Below are 7,485 nucleotides of genomic sequence, written 5' to 3'. Positions count from 1 at the left end.
TGGGGGAAAGAAGTAGCAAGACAGAACAAGGAGAGGAGGACATCAGGGACAGCCACCCAGCTACACAGCAAGACACGGAGTAAGAGTGAAAGTAAGATTTACATAAGAGAAAGATAAAAGCCCAGAGGCAAAAGGAAGTTGGGATAATTTAAGAAAGGCTGGCAAGAAGCAAGTCAAGCTAAGGCCAGGCATTCATAACTAAGAATAATCCTCTGTGTGTGATTTATTTGGGAGTTGGGTGGCATCCTTCCCCTGCAAAGAGCCAAAGAGCTTAAAGAGTAAAACATCAATAACAGCAGGGGAATCCAGGACTCTTCAGTCCTTACCTTTGTTCCCCCTGATCCTCAAGAATGGAACTTTCTTCATTTGGGTTAACCTTGGTTATTTTCCTCATGAGCACCTCATTCCTTCATAATGGCAAGTGGGAGCCTAACTTCCCTACGGATTCCCACAGCCACTTGTGTTCATGGTTGCAGGTGGCTTGTTACATCAAGATAGCAGCGTTTTGTGACATTTCTCCCCACTGCCTGGCTCTTAAACTCTTTCCGCCATTTCTTCTGTAATACTCCTGGATCTTGGGGTAGAAGAGGTAATATGGACACCCCCTTTAAGAATGAGGACTCTTTACTCACCCACTCTCAGTTCTTTGACCAGATATATGTCTCTTTATTGCCTGACATTCTCAGCCCTAGGCTGAGAGCCCTGGTCTGTGAGTATAAATATAAATACATAGAAGGCAGTTTGACAACATGTTCATTTAGGGGAACTATAGTGGTGTGTTGCATTGTTGGATTCATCCCCTCTTACACCTGTAGATTTTTGATCAGATTTACAATATCAGGTGTGTATTTATTCCTGTGAGGTGGACGTCAGATCCAATCACGAAGCACTTGATTATCTCCAAACAATCATGGCACTATTGCATCAGTGGGCATCTCTTGCCTGGCAAATTGGTATTGTAGTATATGTGGTCTATGGCTGATGAGGCTGTCACTAAGTTTTCTCTCTCAGTACCTGAGATAGTAGTACCCTCTGGCACTAGGAATACTAGCTGCTATGGAGGAATTACTCAATTTGCTTCTCTATTGATTTCTCTTTGTCCTGAAACCAAAGTGTATGGTGTTTTCAGCAACAGGGTCTTGCCAACTAGCTCTAATGGATAACAAAGAGCAAGGGCAATAGTCAGTATACTTTGGGGACCCCTGAGACCTCTCTAGCCAGCAACTCATAGGGAGGCATCCTGTACCTAGTGCTGGGGTACTTGTTGGAAAAAACAAAAACCATGGCTTCTGGAAATAACATCATCTACATAAGGAAGCTACCTCCATTCTCAGCACCTTTTTATCCTTACTTTTTAAATTTAATGTTTGTATTATATTTTCTTTTTAGTTTGTAAAGTGGTGGTTTTCTTTATGGTCTTTCCATGAACCCTTAGTTTTTGGGACCCCATTTCCCTAGTCTTCTTGCCCCAACATGATGACTTTTCATGCTCATGTCTGTCACGTTGAGCTTAATAACCCCTGTGTTTTATTATCTCTCTGCTCTTAGTGCTCCCCTATCCTCCTGTGTCTCCTTTCTTGTTTCCATCAGGAAGAATTTTAAACTTCAGAAATAGGCATGTACTATTAACAGTTTAAATTTTCTTCTTTTACTTTTCTTCCATTTCCTCCTCCTCATTCTCCTCCTCCTCCTCCTCCTCCCCCTCCTCCTCCTCTTCCTCCTCTTCATCTCCTTTGAGAGAGAGTCTTTTTATGTATCCCTGTCTTGCCTGAAACTCACTGTGTAGACCAGGTTGGCTTTTAACTTAGAAGGAGTGTGCCTGCCTCTGCCTCCCGAGTGCTCAGATGAAAGCTGGGCCATCATGCCTGGTCCCACAATCTTCTTTTTGTCCCAGATGCATTGGTCTCGTGATGCTCTGACTCCATCCTCCTTTGGGCTTCTGAGTCCCCCACCTGAGCAGCTGTGGGCACAGGTTTTAGGGCATCAGCGAATATCTAGACTGTGGCATTCATTAGACAGCTCATCCTTCTCCTTAGCTCCAAGGCTGACTTCCTTCAGCTTAGCTGCCTGGACTGCATATGGTGTAGCTTTGGATTCTGACCCCTTCTCTAATACTGTAATTATAGGGGGAAACCACAAGGAAAGAGTTCCCAAAGAAGGCCTACTTCAAACACGATTACTGAGCTAATGCCCAGCAGGGATTGGAGTGGGGAGGAATCTGCAGACTGATCAGAACTTATGTGCACACCATGGCTCTCTCTCTTCTTGCACTTAAACCACTGGCTGGAGAGAATCCTGTTTTATATCAAGACACACACTAGTGTCAATACTAGTTATAATAATTACTATTTTTAACTTTCCCCTTCTCTCCTTCCTGGCACCCATGGCTCCATGTTGGTCAGTATCTAATGAGAAGCAGAATGTGCTTTCACATCGGAAACTTTGAAATATGTGACCCATTTAATGCGGAAACTTGCCTACGGGCAGGGACCAGGCTTTCCCAGTGACCTTCTGTAGCGCATGCTCGTTCGCCCAGGCTTAGCCTAGAACCTGACCTACGGAGGTTATTCTCTAGGTTAGCTGAGGGTTAGCCATGCTGGGAAGGCTGAAGAGTTCACAAGCCTCCTCGTGACATCTAGAGAAGGCATCCTCAGGCCCCTCTGTTCGTCTAGGTTAGGAGTTTGAAGAGACAAAATGCTCTTTCTTTCGCTTAGTGAAGGAAGGCACTGGAAAGATGTCATTGATCAAGATGCTGAAGGCTGAGAGGTACAAGTGATGGAGGGCTTCCAGCAATGGATCTAGAAGGGAAAATCTTCTCAAATCCAGTTTGCAGGCCAGGATTTGAAATATGAAGTACTGGTCTAAAACACTGAGTTCCAAGAAGAGGCCCCAGTGGAAGTACTGTGCTATGTCGCTCAAGGGTCATTTTTTCTTGGCCTTCCTTTCCTCTTCTTGGAGTGTTCTCTCCAGGAATACATTCATGACTCTTCAAGGAAACCAGTCTTATCTAATGACCTCTGTTGTCTCCCATGGTAAAGCCACTGTTTGCTCTAGGATCATCCATTTCATGATCCGTGGGTTTAGATCTGTGACTGTATCATTATAAGGAGCCTACTTCTGAAAAATAGCCTGTCTTTTTATTTTTATTTCAAAGGCGTGGTAGGAATAAAGAGATGATTAACCCACTCAAAATATTGGCCTGTACAGTATGACTTCTCATTCCTCCAAAGAAGATCTATGTGTTGGAGGCACACTGAAAGTCTTCAACATCATTAACTTTTAGGGACTGTCAATCCAAAGAAAAGACAGACTCCATTTCATACCCACTGGGGTGGCTACAGTGTAAAGGACCAGAATAGGAAGTACTGATGCTGAGTACTTGGTAGAAAAAGACCCAGCTAAGGTTTTAACAGGCTAATGGTACCACGTCATCCCAAAGCTCTATAGAAGTCATGGTACTAATGGTTGTGGAGGTGAACCCCAAGCTCAGAAACCCACAAAGCAGTACCTCCAAAATGTAGCATGAAGGAGTGTGGAAATTTGGTCAGGGAATATATTCTTTCATATTCATTTTATGTTAAAACTCAAAGAATCTATTTTAAGACAAAATCATTGTTTCTTTAAACTGTCCTTTTCTCCTTCTGTTTTTATGCCCATGATAGCTTTTCCCCCCATTGAGATATGTTCTTTATCCCTAGAATTCACCTTCAGGTGAGTACTTAAGAAGACACTGCAATAAATTTTGTATTCAGTCCTGGAGTCACCACGAAATCCAGAACATTCTTTCACTTCATAAAGAAACCCTATATCCATTAGCTATAACTCCTTCATGCTACATTAGCCTGTTAAAACCTTAGCTGGGTCTTTTTCTACCAAGTACTCAGCATCAGTACTTCCTATTCCGGAACTCCGAGGCCTCATCAGAGGCTCTGGTGAGGTACTGAGTTATATCTTATGATCATGCTCTTGGCCTTCCAAATGTTGGCAAGGATCTGAAGAAACCGGAAGCCCTGAGCATTGGTAGAAGACGTGCTATAATATGTAACTAGCTAAGAAATCAGTTTGGCAGCTCCTCAAAAGTTTAAACACAAAGACACTCTGTAACCTGATAACTTGCCTCCCTAGGGATATATACCCCTCACAGGGGTTATATAAAGACATACCTAAATTATATGTACAAACGTCTACAGGAATATTACTCAAAGAGTATAAGTGACTCAAATGCCCATCAACTTATTACAAGAAGAACAACAACAAAGCAAAGAATGGGACATTATTTGGTCAATAAAAGGAATGGCACACTGCAACCTAGTTTTCCCCCAAAGACCGTGCTTTGTAAGATTCCATTTATATGAAATTACTGGAGTGGGAAATGCTGAGGAAGTAGATTGGGGGTTACTGGGCTGGGGAGAGTGGTGGGGGCAGGAGAAGTGATTGCTAATGAAGGTGAATTCTAGGGATAAAGAACATATCTCAATGGGGGGAAAAGCTATCATGGGCATAAAAACAGAAGGAGAAAAGTGGACAGTTTAAAGAAACAATGATTTTGTCTTAAAATAGATTCTTTGAGTTTTAACATAAAATGAATATGAAAGAATATATTCCCTGACCAAATTTCCACACTCCTTCATGCTACATTTTGGAGGTACTGCTTTGTGGGTTTCTGAGCTTGGGGTTCACCTCCACAACCATTAGTACCATGACTTCTATAGAGCTTTGGGATGACGTGGTACCATTAGCCTGTTAAAACCTTAGCTGGGTCTTTTTCTACCAAACTGCAAACCTCTCAAGAGGCTGACATTGTATTCCCATGACTAGTCCAGAGTGGTGTGCTAGTCACATGAGTTTGTGTTCCCTATTTTCCCACTAGCAGGTTGTAGGTGAGTCGGCCCACCCCATGTCTAGTTTTCTTCTTTTTTCTCTCTCTTCTCTTTATCTCCTCTAAGGAGGGATGGAGTGGAATGGTGGAAGACTTTGGGGTCTAAAGGCCTAGGACTCTACCTCCCTAGTACAGGTCACAATAATGATATTCCTCTGCATGCTCTTGAGTTTAAGAGGCCATTCTGTAATCTATAAGTTGATAGTGTCCCAGGGAGACAGCGATAGCTCAGGTGGCTAGTGTACAACTCTTCTCAGGACACTCAGGCATCTGGGCCTTGGTTTTCTCATCTATAAAATAGATTCCTGAGCCTGGGTGTGGCTCAATGAGAGTGCTTGCTTAGCATATCTGAGGTCCTGGGTTCCACCTCCTGCCCTGAAAAAAGGGAGGCTACCCCTTCCTGCTTGAGTTTCATAACCACACATGCTGCTGGGATCCGTCACACTCTATTTCACATCCAGCTTTCTCTTAGCTGCTGTCCCCCATTCGCTCTCACCTCTGATAGTTCTGACAAATGACTCACCACTCTATTTCTCTTAAATTGGTCGGTCCTAAGTATCTACCATCTGTTAAGCCGACGCGTGTCCGCTTGCAGGTTTGAGCAGAGCCCTCAGATACTCTGGCTGTACCTACCACGTGACAGAAGCCTAAAGACCAAGACCAATTCCACTGATGGCTTCCACCTCCAGCCTGGGTCCTTGTAGCAACTTCTCCTAGAGCGTGATGCCAAGTTCTCCACCACCGTGGTTACTCTGAATCCACTCCCCATGCTGGATCTAAACGCTAGAAACAGTGCCGAAAAGAGAGCGTGACAGAGCGGAGCCTCAACTTCCCCATTCTGATCAGTGTTTACTTGAGGAGCGTAATTACGCAGCTTAATTTTGCCATCATTTTCTTGGCCACCCTTATGCACGGTGACTCACACTGCATCATTCATTCGTAGGACAGTTTTCTCCTGCCCTTTCCATGTGTCTTCCAGGTTTTGAATGAAAGGGTCAGGAATTACATTTTTCTCATTGAGACTCACCTGATCTGGCCCTTCTGCTCTGTTGTCGAATGCTTATTCAGGACGGCCTGCTGATATTGCTATGAAGGCATACTCGAGATACAGTACTGGTCCTGCTTTGTTGACAAGTACAGATGCAAATCAGCATTGTTTCTAGTCCCCAAACCACAGCTGTGAGTGCCCAGAAGGTCACTCTTTCTCAAGCCTAGGTTTGGAACAATCGATTAAAATTATTTCTGGTCTTGTCAGCCTCAGCAATTGAGCTAGAAGTCACATCTGTGCTCATTTTGACTAAGCAAGGAGGTTATAGTGAGAGCCATGGAAGGAGAAAAAGTGGAAGAGAAGAAAGGAGACAAGAAAGAATAGTGTCGGGGACATAATGAGAATGTCACTGGACAGCTTATCAAAAACGTCACCTTAACTTGGCCACCTAATTGCTCTTGAGTTTTCAGTAACCCCCTTCCTCATATTATAATTTATTCTTTATTGTTTATTTTCTGGTTTGCTTATGGCAGTCAAATGTTGCTTCTCAATCTCAGATCGGTTCTTTCATCCTAAGAAATCCAAAGACAGAGCCATAGTTACATTAATGATCTTTTTTATGCTTCTTCTTAAAATTTTTTTATTGATTTTTATTATGCTCTACATTTTTCTCTGCTCCCCTCCCTGCCTCTCCTCTCCCCCTTCAACCATCTCCCAATGATCTTAACAAACATAAAAACACACAAATAGTCATTATTTGAAGAAATACTGAAAATTCAAAGTAGTCCAAATTTTAAACAATATGCAAACGAATCCCAGGATGCTCAGTGTAAAAAAGACAATTTAGCATCCTCAAGGTTATCAAGTGTTTCCTAAAAATTAAAGGAAGGGCTGAAGACATGGTTCAGTGGTTAAGAGTACTTGTTCTTGCAGAAGAGCCAGGTTTGCTTCCCAGCACCCACATGGCAGTTCACAACCATTCCTAGCTCTAGTACCAAGGGATTTGATGCCTCCCTTCTGGTCTTCAAGGGCACCAAGCATGCATGTGGTACACATACACAGGCACACACACATAGGCAGAGCACTCATACACATAAAATACATAAATCTAATAAAATGACTTTTCAAAAGTAAGGGTGGTTATTTTAATGAAAACAAAGGGGCTCCTAAGAGAACAGAAAGATTCCCCAAATCATTAAATAAATGAATATTCTGAATATGTCTGTTAGCTGCTATCCCAGGAGAACTTTAAATGACAGCAGACAACCAATGGCCTAAGATCACACATCCAACCAGCTTCCTCTGAACAGCTGTTATGCATGAGCAATGTGCTGTGTACACAAGAAATGCCACCTATACAACCCTGCCCTTAAGAAGCTTAAAGCATCATTAGAGACCCAGAACAAAATCATTAGTAAACAATATAAGGTACTGTGTAATTAATTTTCCCAAGGCGTGGTGTGACTCTATCTATTGTAGGGAGGCAGTGAGTGGAAAATTCAGCCCAGTCTGGTATTGTTGGGACAGGCTTCAAGAACGAGTTAGGAACATGAAAGTATGGTAAAAATTTCCATAATCTCAAGTGATAGGAAGATAATAGGAGAAAGAGTGGGCAGGG

This window comes from Arvicola amphibius, chromosome 2 (assembly GCF_903992535.2).
Source record: "Arvicola amphibius chromosome 2, mArvAmp1.2, whole genome shotgun sequence".
NCBI lineage: Eukaryota > Metazoa > Chordata > Mammalia > Rodentia > Cricetidae > Arvicola > Arvicola amphibius.
This window is presented reverse-complemented; position numbering follows the sequence as displayed.